At 49.1% G+C, this 16,137-nt stretch overlaps 1 pseudogene; it reads left to right on the forward strand.

Moving 5' to 3' along the window:
• The first annotated feature begins 6,014 nt into the window (after positions 1 to 6,014).
• Positions 6,015 to 8,448, forward strand: LOC149371124 (large ribosomal subunit protein uL18A pseudogene; annotated as a pseudogene).
• The last annotated feature ends 7,689 nt before the right edge of the window (positions 8,449 to 16,137 follow it).

The raw sequence follows: 16,137 nt of genomic DNA on the forward strand, positions 1-16,137 counted from the left end.
TCCGAGCTCAGTACTATATTGGTGTACAAACGAAGAAGAAAAAGTCTGTATTGTGTTTTGCACTAGTTAGCAATTTCTTTGTAAGTAAGGGCTGGATTGGGTTCTGGTTCTTCAAGCGGCGGCGGTCGAGGCAATGGCCGGTGGTTAAAGCGTGGGCTGAGGCGTCTGCGGCCTCGTTCCCCTCTAGTCCCGCATGTGCTGGGGCCCAGATGGCGATACAGTTGTCCGGTAAATCCCGGTACTCGCATCCGTGGAGGATTTCGGCGGCACGTTTAGAAATTCGCCCTTGTTCTAGATTTCGGCAGGCTCCCCGGGAGTCGGTGATGATAACCCTGGAATCAGGTTGGGCAGCGGCCAGCGCTACGGCGACCTCCTTTGCGTGTGTGATGTTTGGGGCGCGGCGAGTCCCTGGATGTATGAGTTCTGGTGGATGACCGCGGCCGTGTACCAACCTCCGTGGTATGGGCCAGCAGCATCATTGTAGAAGACTCCGTAACGAGAGCCATAGCGTTCGTTGTTCGGGGGCCGCCGAACATCTTTGCGATGCAAATAAATCTGACTTATTTCATTATCCTACCATAATGCAACACGTCTGGTACAAATGGCTTAGCAGTCGTGTAAACTTATACAGTAATGATTCTGTTACTGGCTTACTTTAGATCCATACAGTGTTCTGTTGCGATGCGCGATGCGACTTGTCATGTTTTGTGGCAGGGGTTGTACTTTGAGCGTGTAGCACCAGTCCTCTGCAGCTTCGGTCCCCTCCCCTGTTTTACGCATTGCAAGGCGATTTAGGAGGGGTTTGCCTGTGGACAATCTGCTCAGCCGTAGGTACTGGTTGTTTAAGTGCGCCTCCTGCCACTCCTCAAACATGTTGGTCATTCCTAGAGCAATGAGCCTTTGATTGGACGTGCGCTTATAGATTTTGTAAAGGGTAACATCTAGGGCATTCTCACCGCATTTTCGCAAGCCGAGTTAGGTTGCAGGGCAAAGGCCTCTGCCGTATCTCACCCGTTAACCCTGGCCTGTGCCAGCCACGGCCATCTCATCTCTTCAAACTTCGTAAATCTCATATCGGCCACCCAACTTCCTGGCGCCCCCTGCTACGCATGCCTTCTCTTCGAATCCCGTCTGTTACCCTGAACGGCCATCGGTCATATTGTCTTCGCATAACATCCCATCATAACCATGCTAGTTCCTCGACCAACGCGGTGGTTCACTGGTTATGGGACTCGGCAGCTTACCCGAAAGCCGCGGGTTCAATCCCGGCCGAGACGGTCGAATTTCGATCGAGGCATAATTCTAAACGCCCGTGTATTGTGTAGTGTCAGTGCACGTTAAAGAACCCCAGGTGGTCGAAATTTTCGGACCCCTTCACTACGGCGACCCTCATAGCCTGAGTCGCTTTAGGACGTTAACGCCCATCAAACTATAAACCTATGCTAGCTTTATTCATATAGGAGGTTGTCGACAAATAATAAACCAGGATGATCGAATCCTGTTATGGTGAGGGAGTACACTGTCGCCTGTGGTCATCGAGATCAGGCCGCACCTCGATTATTCAACTCGTGTGAGACGCGGATCTTTTTTTTTTCCCAGTGGAGAATTGTGCGGCACCGGGATCCGAACCGCGGTCTTCTTGCACTCGAGGCGGATGCTCTACCTCTACGCCATCGCTGCAATCTCCCAGCCTTACACCCCATGGAACAGCGGACTTCGTCCGCAAGGAAATGCAACCAGCTGGAGGCGTCCCGCAAACGACAATACGCACAGCTGAGACTGACACCGCACAGCACACGGGTGTCTTTTGAGTTTCGCCCCTACCGAAATGCGGCCGCCGCGGCCGCGATCGACCTCGGGCTAGACAATCGAACGCCAACAACAACAACACCACTGCGGCGGGCCTCGGGCTTTGGAGAGACCTGCGCTACGCCGTGGAAGGTAATTGTATACGTGTACTAACAAAGTGCGCCAACCTGAAAATGAGGGCTATTAGATCGGCAGCCCGCCTATTCGTTGTTCTCCAAGAAAGCGATTCGACGTATCTCCGCGCAAAAATAAAAAGAGAGGCGATTCTGAGCGATCTGAAACGATTTCGGGTCCGTGGAGAGTTTAGATGGGGTGGGTTGTACGTACTTGAATTCTGCAACAAGGAAAATGCAGTTCACTCCATGCTAGAACATTGTAATTTATTTTGCTCGCATATGTCTTCTTTTTGGAGTATACTGCAGGCCATTAGCTGTTTTACCGGTGGCGTAGTAAAATGTAGGTCCCCGCGGTATAACAAACCGGTTATTTTTATTGAATTTTCTGATTACTAGTTGCATTTCCCTTATAAAATGCCGGTGATGTGTCATTTAGCTAATTATTCAAAACTTATCTTCTAATTTACTCTGCCAATTTCTTTCTCATCTACTAAGCCACACTCCTACCTCGCTCTCCTGCAAGAATCACATAATCTTTCTTAGACTTTCACTAAAGAAAACTGACCTCATGCGGGGTACGCTGGTTTCATTCTCGCATGGTGCTCCAATTTTTCTCCCAAACCGACAACTCAGCTCCTTTTCCTTCTCATTTATTTACAGTTTCTAGCCTTAAAGCTCAGAATTGGTACCGTCAATTAAAATTCCACAAGGTGATTACGAGCCTATAAAGTGAACTAACGCATCACAGCAACGAACAGAAGTGAGAGAGAGGGTGCGCGTGTCGTCTCTTGGGGGCCAGTGATGAAGTGCAAAAAGAATAATAAGGCGCTGCAACAGAATAGAATCGTCATGTCATCCCGGCCCCGGAACCTGTCGTCCTCGTCGCATAGAGCAACCTAACAGGTTTGTCATCACCGCTGCTTCTGGAGGAAGGCCAAGCATACGTGGACAAAACAGAGAGAGAGAGAGGTTTTCGGACGTCCTCCCTCGGCGGCCGCCTCCCCCGTACAGAGAGGCACCATCTGAGGCGCAACACATACGGAATGTCCGGTGTTTTTTCTCCACAAGTCGACTCGATCGAGATAAGGCGCCGTTCATGACGGCGCAAATCCGAGTGCTATTTGTCATCTCTCTCATTCAGCCCACAGGCAAAGCAAGGTGAATCATCACTGTTATTCTGAATGCTCTTAGAAGACGATACTATCACTATAGCCAAGGGGTGTGTGCAGTGCTAAAGCCCCATAAGCAGTGCCGGACGAGGCACGCCGTAAAAAAGGGCTCACATAAACGCAGGACGACACTAAATAAAATGTGATGCAATGCAATGCGATTCAGTGCAGTGCAATGTAAAGCAATGCATGCGATATGTGCAGCTTGCGGTCGCCCGCCGTTCTCGTACTTGCGCACTATGCTAACTTCTGGAGGCCATGGATGTAGAGGCCCGATTAAACACGCAAACCAGCGCAGGACTGCAACCGTAAGAAAAGTTACCATCAACACACGCTAGCCCTGGTCAGCAACTGCATTACGCTGATCGAATGCCCAGCAGAATTATACGCGAAAGAGGGGACCACAGAAGAAAAAAAAACTGAAACGAAAGAGAGCAAGGAAAACGATGCTGCTAGTGTGTTTACCAGCGGTAATTTATAGCTGCTTCTAGATGCTTCAAGAGATTTCATAATCTTATTGTCGCTCGAACGAAGAGAGGTTACGAAGGACAGGAGTTGACGGAATACCTCCCACACAAGGTAAAGTTACGATTAATTACACGAATAATTGGTGAGAGAGAGGCAGACAGAAAGCCTTTTATTGAAAAGTACAATTTTTAGCAGGCATGAAAAATTCGCGGACATGCTACTCTGCGTAGAGAAAGGAATTGTGGATAGAAACATGGAAGGAGAAAGGCGCATAAAATGATTAAGAAAGAAAAAGAAGCAAGAAAACTAATAATAAATGAATAAATAACAAATAGGAACTGAATTTTGGCTGTGGTGCGTCAACGAGTAATGCTACATGACGTTAAATGATGAGGTGAATAATCTGAATAACGGGTACGAATGCACTCCACGCGCTAGCAGAATGCATTCGCACAGCTTAATTTACGGCAACCCCTTTAGAGCTACGAAACGTCTGCCGTAAACAAACATCGTTTGGTGATTCCCGAGCAAAAATGACACTTGATTAGTATCGATAACGACGATGAAGACAAAGCCTTCTCATATGCTTCCCGGTGACAATCGAAAATAAATTTACGGCTGCACACGATTTCGTTTGCTGCTTCATCACCAGCCTCTATTTATTGGATTCTAATTCTCCCACGCCTGAATGCGCAGTCTGTGCGTACTAACCGTAAGCGCGAATCATCAGTTTTGACTACAGCCAATATGGATACGCTGTCTGAAGATAAAAACAGGTAATTAACCGTGCACAAAAAAATAAATTAAGGCGGCAAAATACGAGAATACCGAAAATAATCCGCGCGCCGTAAGGAAGAAACAACAGTCGCTCGCTATACACCGCGTAGGTCAGTGCGTAACGCCACACACCTGAAACCTTCTGACCTAGATATGCAGACAAGTTCACAACATATGCTCTTCTGCATTTGTATGGCTGCCGTCAGGTGAACTGCATGCTGCCTCAGAAAGAGGAGTGTGGCACATATTACCTGCAGTTAGATGCGGGTATATAACCAGTTATTCACATTTTCTTTTCTTTCTCTATTCAAGCTGACGCCGATCAGAACAAGACCTAGTTCATTCGCTGCATGTCGCGACGAGGTAACAAAACTACCGCACATTTTTGAGCTCCCTCACTCTTAACATTTTCTTAACTTGACGGAGGTCCGCTACAGATAAAAGGAGGACGCACAAGCCTTTAGCGCGAACGGACTTCCACGGCGAAGGCGCCGCTGATAACAAGCGGACCCCAAAGCGTTACCTTAGCGTGACGACGTGGTCCGTGCAAACATATGCGACCAACCACATTCGGCCTCAATAGCCGCAAATCTACCATCTCACTTTGCCCAAATTTTACGATACCCAAGTAAGGAACGTATTCTTTCTCCCGTTATAAACCGATTTTAAGTACTAAACTTTCATCCAATTTCTTTCAGACAATCTCCAAAACAATACTTAGCTTAATTTCCTAGATTCATAGATAGATGTATAACAGCACTGACTGCATGAAGACGGATTTAAACCCACGACCTCTCACAATCCCGACGGTGATCCTTCACAAAACCGCGTGTACTCCCACGTTTGGAGAAGCTAACGAATGTGTGTGTCATCGGGCTCTGAAAAGGGCATCAAAGGATGCAAAGGTAACAAGACCAAGACACGGACGTTGCAAACGGGCGCCTACAGTGCTTCACAGAATGCGCCTTCGATAAAGGATAAGTCAAACGTTACCCTAATTTTGGGCTGATAAATGCGGCGGTATATTTTCTTTTTATTGCAAGGGATGTCCGTTGCTTATCCGTTAAGTTTGTCAAATCGCGCCGACGGCGCGAGGACGGAGCCTGTCTTGCCTACCACATTATAGTAATTACCCGCAGATCGAACAGTCTGTGTGACCCACTGGTGCTCAACCAATTAATTGTGCATGCTTTTCATTACATTCTTTTCCGACTATTTTGTCTTAAAATCACAATCATCATTTATTGACATATACATTCTTTATTCCCCCCCTCCAATTACCAGCGATACAAACATTTTCTTCCCTATCGTTTTCAATACAGAATTGACGAAAAGGCTAAAAATACGCGCTGAGTAGAACAAAACGGTTGAATTAAAACCTCGCCTAATAATTGCAACATCCAATTGTAGATTTGTGAAACAGCTACACCTTCCGAAGGCACTGCATGACAGCCAAATGGCCTCAGCTCAGTGGTATGAACTAAGTACCAAATAAGTTCCGCGGTGGCTCAGTGGTTATGACACTCGGCTGCTGACCTGAAAGACGCGGGTTCGATCACCGCAGCGGCGGCCGAATTTCGATTAGGGCGAAATTCTAGAGGCCCGTGTGCTGTGCGATGTCAGTGCGCGTTAAAGAACCCCAGGTGGTCGAAATCTCCGGAGCCGTTCACTACGGCGTCCCTCATAGCCTGAGTTGCTTCGGGACATGAAACCCCAATAAACCATTCGACACAGTTGTTTTACATATCGCGACATGGTGTATTACGCTCACAATTCATGAAAATTTACAGAGGCCCTCTGCGACTGTCTATGCTCCGAGCAACTTGTCAGTCACGGTCAGCAACGCTAGCGGTTGATGCAAAAGCAATTTCTTGCTTCTGCTTTTCTTTGACGGCTGAAGTCGCTACAGTGCACGCATGAAGGCAGGTTTTTACATTCAAGGCTAAACGGGTCTTTCCGCGGTTTATAGGTAAACGCAGCAGCCATCTAAACACTGGTTTATCTACTACTTAATGTGCTTGCGCTTGGCGAGCAGCAATCTCGCCTCTGTTTGGGGACAAGCATAACATGAGCGGTCTGGTCCGAACCGGCAGCGTCCCGCAACAGCCTTTAGCAACTTCTGCAGGAAATGCGGAACCTAGCGCACACACGAAATTTTAAGCAAGTACTAAAGTCCGCCTGTTTTGAGGCGAAATGAAGAGTAACCCAGCTACCCAGGCTCTGGCGACAGCGTCGCTACGAAACGAAAGTGCACCTAGCCTACAGCGGCGGGCTGCTGGCTTGTTCGTTTGGCTATGTGAGCAAAGCAGGACGAACTTAATACCTCGGCACCAGTCGTCACGGACGCAGTCATCACGCCACCACACAGATGAGTGAGAAACGAGTACTCAAGCTCCTTTTCATGATCGAATCCGACTACCACAATATAGTCCGCCATCCGGGGCATCCTACGTTCAGGCGGAATTCTAATACTCCTCTAAGTGACAATCACAACGAACACACGGTGTCCTTGTTCCCCACTGAGATCACTGGAAAAAAAAAACTAGAGCACGTGCGCCGCGACCGCGTGCCGAAAGCTGTGAAAAGCGTTCAGCTTTGCCTGTTCCCTGTTTCAGGTTTCTGCACCTCAAGGCAATTTTCTTTTCAATGAAACAATAAAATTAATTGTCTAGTGTATTTGTTATTGTTCAAACTTTGATACTCTAAAATGAGTAGTTCTTTGAAAAATAAACAAGAAAAACAACACAGTTTGCAACTGACATAATCACCAACAGATGGAGCGAAAAAATATGCTATATTGTAAGCAATAATAAAATATTTTATACTTTCTTAATAGCAATAATATAATATAACGCAAGCATAGTTGATTTTGAAGTATTTAATTTGTACATTACTGTCACAAAATTAACAGCTTAGCAGCGCCTCTACGCACGTTTCTCATTGAAACTCGCACACGACCCATCCTGTTGCTGGCTACAGAGGTTATTTTGGTGTTCGATGTGACCGAGACAGGTCAGAAAAGGCTCGTGTTCCGATACCAAGAGCTGATTACCCTATTCGCCAGGTGAGACCACAAGTAATCCTTGTGGGATATTTTTCCCAATTACCATGGGGTTCGTTAAAGTTGTCACAAAGGCCTACTTAAGGAGGTTTCAAGTGAAGTTCAGGCGAAGGCGACATGATGAGACCGACTATTATAGCCGCCACAGGCTAGTTCTACAGGACAAGACCAAGTACAGCCCGCCCAAGTACCGCATGATTGTCCGCATCACAAACCGCGACATCATCTGCCAGATAGCATACGGTCGCATCGAAGGAGACGTGATCGTGTGTGCCGCCTACTCTCATGAGTTGCCGCGCTATGGTGTGGAGCTGGGCCTGACAAACTACCCTGCTGCCTACTGCACCGGCCTGCTGCTAGCGCGGCGCATGGTGCAGAAGTTCAAGCTCGACCGGGTCTACAAAGGCTGCGAGGAGGCCACCGGCGAGGACAACTGCGTCGACAGCGAGGGCCGGCAGCCTGTCGACTTCTACTGCATCCTGGACGTGGGCCTGGCTCGCACCACAACAGGCGCGCGCATCTTCGGCTGCCTGAAAGGGGCCGTCGACGGTGGCTTGAACATCCCGCACAGCAACGAGAGCTTCCCGGGCTATGACAGCGAGACCAAGGAGTTCAACGCCGACGTGCACCGCCGCCACATCTACGGCCTGCACGTGGCCGACTACATGAAGGTGCTGCTCGAGGAGGACGAGGAGGCCTACAAGAAGCAGTTCGGCCGCTACAACAAGCTCGGCGTGACGGCCGACGAGATCGAAGAGATCTACAAGAAGGCACACGCGGCCATCCGCGCTGACCCATCGGCCAAGCCCAAGGCTCCACGTCCCGACATCGTCAAGAAGAGGTGGAACCACGCCAAGATGACCCTGTCCGAGCGGCGCAACAGGGTCGCCCTGAAGAAGGCTTCCCACCTCAAGAAGCTCGAGACTGGCGACGCTGAGTGAGCGGAATAAAGCGGCGCTTTATGGCTGCCACCATGGTACTCACAATATGTTGTCATTTATTTTTCTTTTTTCATCACTAGGTTCACCGTGTTTGCAAATCGACTTGTGTTTCTTTCCTTTGCCTATGTCCGCAGGCAAGGGGCTAGACGCGCGTTTTTAAAAACTTGTGTCAGTAACATGAATTGTAGCATTGCGCAGATGTTGCTTGCGTTTAGATTTATGAGGGTTTAACGTCTGAAAGCGACTCAGGCTATGAGGGACGCCGCGGTGAAAGGCTCCGGAAATTTCGATCACCTGGGGTTCTTTAACGCGCACTGAAATCGCAAAGTACACGGGCCTCTAGAATTTCGCCGCCGTCGAAATTCGACCGCCACGGCTGGTTTCGAACCCACGTCTTCCGGGTCAGCAGCCGAGTGCCATAACCACTCAGCCACCGCTCTCTTCGAGGAACTAACATGTGTTAGATGGGTTTTTATGCGAAGGCAACATAACCGATGGTCGTTAAAGGTAATAGACGGGATTCGAAGAGAAGGCAAGCGTAGCAGGGGGCGGCAAGAGGTTGGGTGGTTGATATGAGATTTAAGAAGTTTGCAAGGATGAGATGGCCTTGACTGGAACAGGACAGGGTTAACTAGAGAGATACGAGAGAGGTCGTTGACCAGCAGTGGGAGGAGTCAGGCTGATGACGATACTGGCCCGTATGCAGGAGAGGGTGAAGGAACCCCTGCTAATAGTACCAGTGCCCGTGAATTTCGCACAAAAGCAGTAGAACGTTGTTACGCGTAGATATGTATGGATATTAGCGTGAACACACCCTAACACCGTCGCATGTTCGACGCAGTGTGCGGCTTTTTACAGTACGGGCTGCAGCGTTGCTACGCAATTTCGTTCCGCTGAAACATCCTTAACAGAGAATACGTAACATTGTTGTTGTTGTTGCGACTGAAGGAAGGATGAAATGGAAAGTGCACGAGCCTGCTGTCTGGCTCGAGCAGAGCCACCACCGCTGCCACGTGCAGAAAGAGGAGAGTTAAAACATGAGAGGAAAGAGTGAAAGAAGAGACGCCCGTCGCAACAACCACGTCCGCCGAACCGAAGACGCTGGCTGAAACAAGATACCCTAAGACATCCCCCCCTAGGTAACGTTACTACGGGCAACGTTTATATATAGCTTTCCTTCGAACGGGGCGGAAAAAGCACTTTGCCGGATATTCCCGTTTTTCCTGCTTTCTTAAGTTTGTTATTGGTAAATTGGTTTTGAGGAAAGGAAATTACGCACTAACTGTCTCACATATCTCGGTGGACACCTGAACGGCACCGTAAGGGAAGGGATGAAGGTGGGATTGAAAGAAGATACAGAGAAAGAGGTGCCGTAGTAGAGGGCTCCGGAATAATTACGACCAACTGGGGATCTTTAACCTGCACTGACATCGCACGGCGCATGGACGCCTTTTATTGCGAAAGCAATACTACTTGCACTTTCATGCCTTTGCCGTGCCGCGGCGGAGACCACCATCGTGCCGCGGCGATGACCACTAAAGCAATACTACTTGCACTTTCACGCCTTTGCCGTGCCGCGACGGTGACCACCATCGTGCCGCGGCGGTGACCACCATTGACCATCATTTGACCTTGATTGCATTAGATTGGATTAGATTAGATTACATTACATTAGATTAGAGTAGATTACATTGTATTGGATTGGATTGGATTGGATTGCATTGTATAACCGATGCATCACCACAAGTCTAACCACAAGCACCACCACCAGCTACACTACGAGCTGTACCATGGCGTAGGTACGGATATTGCTTTCGCAACTACCGGGCTTAACCAAGCTAAGCCACAGTGAATTTTTTTGCGTTCCGTCTCCATCGAAACGCGGCTGCCATGATGGGGTTCGAACCCGAGTGCTCCGGCTCGTTAGACGAGCGCCTTAACCAATGAACTACAGCGGCGGGTTCCCTCACTTTTTTGCACGAAAAAATAAGTGAGTATCACCATCATAGAACCATAAAGCCCGATAAGCGTCCTTATGGACGCATCTCACTGCCCCCGCAATTCCTGTTCCATTTTTAATGCAGTAGACAAAATTTGGAAGAGCCGTAAACATTGAAAATCTCTGACGCATTTTATTGACCTCTTGTGTGGGGAAGTTTATGGAAACCATGTTCATGGACAGACCCTCTCGATACCTAGAACTCAAGCACAGTTTTGCAGAAACCATGCGCGGCTTCCGCCCACACCTGTCCGCGCAGGTCGTCAAGCTCCAACTCCACAAGGAAGTCTTGGCTTCAGTCAAATACCCCAGCTGCGACAAGGTGGTCGTCACCTTAGACCTCAAAGGGGCTTTCGACAATGTAACCCACAATATCATCCTCACACACTTGTAGCGAACTGCGGACACAACGCGTTTAGGTACATCCGAATATTCCTTGCTGACTTGCAAACCTATATACGTATTCAAGACCGGGAACATGGCCCGTACCCCTTCGGTACGCGAGGAACTCCACAGGGAGCGGTCATCCCTGCCCTCTTTAATTTCACTATGGCTCCCCTCTCCCCATTGCTTAACGATGTCTCAGGCATCAGGCATGCCCTTTATGCCGACGACATCATGCTCTCGGCAACGCACGGGCCGCTATGGCAAATCGAGGCCAACCTGCAACAAGTGACTACTATCGTGGAACGGATCTGCTGATCGCTATTTCCTCGAATGCTCTCCGATCAAATCAGAATTCGTACAGCTCCGGCCCAACCCAATGTGTACCACTAAATTGCCCTCGCCCTTGCAGTGGCCGCATTCCTGACCGCGATGAGATAAAATTGTAGGGACTCTGTATTCACTGCAACCGAAAGATTGATGTAACCCTGAAGAAGCTCCGCACGATTGGAAATCAGGTGGGCCGTATGGGTCATCGGGTACCTAATAAGCATGGGGGGGGGGGGGGGGAAGTTACGATGCAAAGGCGCTTTGAGGCTGGCCAATGCTAACCAGCCGAATGCTATACTTGGCTCCCTACCCACTTTCGGAAGTGCGATGCCAGCGCATTAAAGAACCACAGGTGGTCGAAATTTCCGAAGCCCTTCACTACGGCGTCCCTCACAACCTGAGTCGCTTTGCGATGTTAAAACCCCCTAAACCTAAACCTTAGCATACCAATATAGATTAGAACGAAATGGTGTTGGCCGACTGAAACTGACGACCGTTAGTCTGAGAGTGCTTTTAAAATACTGGCAGGCTACATTCTAGAGTCCCATGTGCGGTACAATGTCAATGCACGTTAAGGAACCTCAGGTGGTCGAAATTTCCGGAGCTTTTCACTGCGGCGTCCCTCATACCTTCAGTTCCTTTGGGACGTTAAACTCTCGTAAACCATGAACAGGTATTGTTGGAACAATTATTTTTTTCGCACTGAAAACTGCAACAGCTTGAAGGAATTCGCTTTCTTGTTATTGAAAGGAATCTAGCATAAAAAATTACACCCGATTTGCGCAGTTAATGAAGTGCGAATTATGTGCGCTAGCACTGCTTGCCGCTGCTAGACTTTTATAAGCGCGCAGGGTGCACCGGCGCTCTACTATGATGATGATGACGAAAAGCCGTTATTTAACAAAAGAGTTGAGGCTCTTTTAAAGAGCCGCGCAATGGGTGGATTCCTTTTCCGGGACCCTATTGGTCGAAGCCACCAGCTTAGCCCTCTTGACCAAAGCCTTTTGGGCCTGCAGGTCCGAGCAGCCAAGCAGGGCCACCACCCATTCAACTCTGGAAGGGTTGAGGTGGGGGGAGAGAGGTGAGTTGCGCTGGCAAGCCCAAACCATGCGATAGGTCTCCCACAGTGTTTGCACCAGGCAGTGAACACGGGGCACGGGATTGAAGTGTTTTAGTACTGCCCGGCACAGCATTGTATTAGTGAATAGTCGAAGCAGAGCGCGTTCGTTTGCTTTCCCCAGTTCCTTTGCATACCTTCAGGTTCCAGGTGCTCAGGAGCCAATGGGAACGCCCGGAAAATGAGTGCTCGGGCCGCCGCCTCTGCAGCTTCGTTGCCTGCTAGGCCCTGATGGCTCGGAGTCCAACTTATGCAGCGAGAAGGAGGATCGGTATCTCGGCTGCAGTTCCTTAGTATCCGTTCAGCTAGTGAAGTTATCAAGACAGCCTCATAATTGCGATACGCAGAACACGAGCCTCTTCTGATGTGTTTGTATTTTGAATCAGAAGCAGCTAGGGCGATGGCAACCTCTTCAGCTTGTGTTGTGCCTGGGGCTCGAAAAGAGAGCCCATCCACCTGCATTTCTTGATGTAAGACCGCGGCCGTGTACCACCCCCCGTGGTTTGGCCCGGCTACATCTACGTAGTAAGCACCATGCTTGTTGCCAAGTGACGCGCTAAGGCTTCCGCCCTAGCCTGGCGACGACCACTATGAGGGCGCTCCGCTTTCTCATCGGCTAAGACGCGCGATGAGGTAATGAGGCCGCTGACGCGGCGGCCCGAGCGCTTACTCACCGGGCTTCTCATTCCAGCTCTTCTGGCTCGGAGACTAACCAGTCGCTGCTACGATTCAGGGAAATATTAACACATTATAGCGACAACCATCGCCTTTTCCTGGCCCCTGCAAAATGGCTGAGTAAGACGGAGGAGCGAACTTTAAGGCGCCTGCAGACAGGTACTCTACTCTGTCCTGCAATCATGATGATGATGAAATAACTTTATTTGCACCCGTCAAGGAATCAGAGGGCGATGAAGACGAGTCTTGACCGCCGTCATCTTCCTCCCCTTTCAGCAGGCTGTTATCTCTTGGGATTCAGCGGTGTCGAGGGCCAGACGGATGACTTCTTTTTGTTCTTCTTCTTTCTGGCTGGCCATTAAAGCCTCCCAGGACTCCATATTCCTGTCTGGTTCGTTGTGGCTAGGGCACGTCCACACCACGTGGATCATATCTGCTATTTCATTACACTGTTTACACCTCGGGGCTTGGATCGCCGGATGCCATCTGCTTAGTGCGAGTGGGTTCGGAAAAACTCCCGCCTGTAACTTTCTATATAAGACCTCTTCCTTTTTGCTGAGGCCCTAGCATCCTCCAGGTAGTGTCTGTCTTCCTAATCTGTAATGGCTAAGAATATCTTGGTACGTGTTCAGCTCCTCGTACCTCTGAAGGGGCTCTCTGCTCGACGAGACCGCATTGGGGTCCTGGTGTGTGAGTCCTCGGGCCAAAGCGTGCGCTGTCTTGTTTCCCCGGAGGCCCTCGTGGGCCGGAGTCCAAACAAGGTTAATTAGTTCTGCCGGTGTCGGGCCGGCAGTCAGAGTTTTGACTGCTTCGACAGATACCTTGCCTGCATTTAGTTGCGGATATCCGATTTGGAATCTGTTATAATCACCCTGACATTCCGATGAGTTAAAGCCAGCGCAATGGCTACCTCCTCAGCCGCTGTTGCATCTCTCTGTTGGGTGCTGCAGCACGAGACTCGGTCTCCGCCCTCCCTGGTCGCTAGGGATACGAAACCCGTTCTGCCTTCATATTCCGCCGCGGCCGTGTAATCCACGTCCTGTCTATTGGCAAATTTTTTCTGCAGAGCTTTCATTCTGTCCTTTCGCCTACCCTCATGGTGTACCGGTCGCATATTCCTTGAAAGTGGTGGGATTCTGTTTTTGTTCCTTATGTCTGTTGGGATATTCTCCATGTGTTTGAGCCGCTCTCGAGGTTCGAAGCCTAGCTTTTCTAGTATTTTTAGCCCCGAATGGCTGCGCAGGAGTCGTTGTTGTTGCGCTACTCTGGTAGCCTCAATGAGCTTGTCTAGTGTGTTTGAAATCTCCATGTTCAGAATTTTCTGGTTGAATGTGTACGGGGGGGAGGCCGAGAGCGGTTTTGACGCCTTTCCTAATTAGGATTTCAATCTTAGTTTTTTCCGCTTTGGCTAGCCGTAGGTATGGTACCACGTATGTGATTCTGCTGATTAAAAATGATTGAACTAGTCTTAAGAGGTTCGTCTCCTTCATTCCCGCGTGTTTATTTGCTATTCTTTTGAGTATCCTACACGTCTGGCCTACATTCGATTCGAGTTTTTGTATCGTTTCGGTGTTCTTACCGTTTGTCTGTATCCTAAGACCCAGTGCTCTAATCATCTCCACTGAGGGTATTTTGTCCCCGTTTACCTTTAGCGTTATCCCATGTTCATGGGGCTTTCTTTGTCTCTTTTGTGGGCCGAGGAAGAGCGCTTCCGATTTCTCGGCAGAACATTGGAGTCCTACTTGTTTTAGGTACAACTCAATTTCCTCGGTCGCTCTTTGGAGGGTACCTTCGATGTGCGCGTCACTGCCTCTGGTAACCCAGAGGTGAGGTCGTCCGCGTATATTGTGTGCTTGAGTCCTTCTATACCCGCCAATTTCTCTGGTAAGCCAATCATTGCAATGTTGAAGAGTGTTGGTGATAGGACCGAGCCTTGGGGAGTACCTTTGTTGCCCAGCCTTATGCCTTTCTCTTCCTTCCCTCCTAGGCTGATAGTAACTGTTCTGTTTGAAAGAAAGTCCTTCACGTAGTTGTATACCTTTCCCCCTACATTTAGAGTTTCTAAGCGTTCTAGTATGGCTGCGTGGTCAACGTTGTCAAAAGCTTTGGCCACGTCTAGGCCTACTATTACTCTGGTATCAGCTGTTTCGTTGTCTAGCACTTGTTATTTAAGTTGAAGCATAACATCGCATGCAGAAAGATGTGTCCTGAATCCGATCATCGTGTCGGGGTAAAGTTTTTGTTCTTCTAGGAATCGGTTTAGCCTCGTTTGAATAACGTGCTCCATTAGCTTACCTACGCATGAGGTAAGCGAAATGGGCCTCAGGTTTTCGAGACTTCGTTTTTTACCTGGTTTTGGAATAAGGACTAGGTTGGCCTCTTTCCACGTAGGTGAGATTCGGTCCTTGTCCCAACATTCCTGCATGTACGCTGTTAGGTTTCTAATTGATGCATCATCCAAATTCCTCAGCACGCGATTGCTGATTCTGTCTGCACCTGCCGCCATTTTAGTTCTGAGTATGTTCAACTCCGCCCTAACCTCTCCGATGGTGATGGGTCCATCCAGAAGAGGATTCTCTGCGCCCTTGTACTCGGGGAGGGGTGTGGGTGGTGTGCACCTGAACTACTTGTCCCTCACTTCAGAGATTAGTTGGTCGCTAGTGCCTTCGTATCTATATACGAGTTCCTGTAGTTGTTGTCGTGCCTCATAGTTTGTCTTGTCCGGGTCTAAGAGATGTCTGAGCATTTTCCACGTGTTGGCTTTGCTGATTCTGCGGTCCATCTGCTCGCAGATACTACCCCAGTTTTGTCTGGTTAAGTTCAGCGTGTGCTACTCGATATCTCTATTCTGTTTGGCTAGGAGCTGACGTATGTTTCTGTTCCCCTTGTTTTGAGCAAGTTTTTCTTCTAGCTCCCTTTTCTTGCGCCACAGGCCTATTATACGCCTGTCCACCTCTTCTTGCGTTTCGTCTGCTTCCACCTCTTCGGTGGCTTCTTTAACTGCCTCGAGAATGTCTGTGCCCCAAGATTCTATGTCCCTGAGTGCGTCTCGTGTATGAAGGTTCGCCCTGAATAGATCCCAATTTACCGCTGCGACCTTTTTGGGTTTTGGTGTGGGCGGTCCGTCTTCTACCACGATCCCAATAATTTTATGGTCGCTTCCTAGGTCCTCCCCCGTGTTACACCACCTTGCCGTGATTTGGCCTCCGGTGAGTGTTAAGTCAGGTGTAGTGTCCCTACTCACGCTATTGCCCTCTCTTGTTGGTTTGATGGGGTCAGTGATCAAGACGA

The sequence above is a fragment of the Amblyomma mixtum genome, chromosome 1 (assembly GCF_055824585.1).
Source record: "Amblyomma mixtum isolate Tamu chromosome 1, ASM5582458v1, whole genome shotgun sequence".
NCBI classification, from domain to species: Eukaryota; Metazoa; Arthropoda; class Arachnida; order Ixodida; family Ixodidae; genus Amblyomma; species Amblyomma mixtum.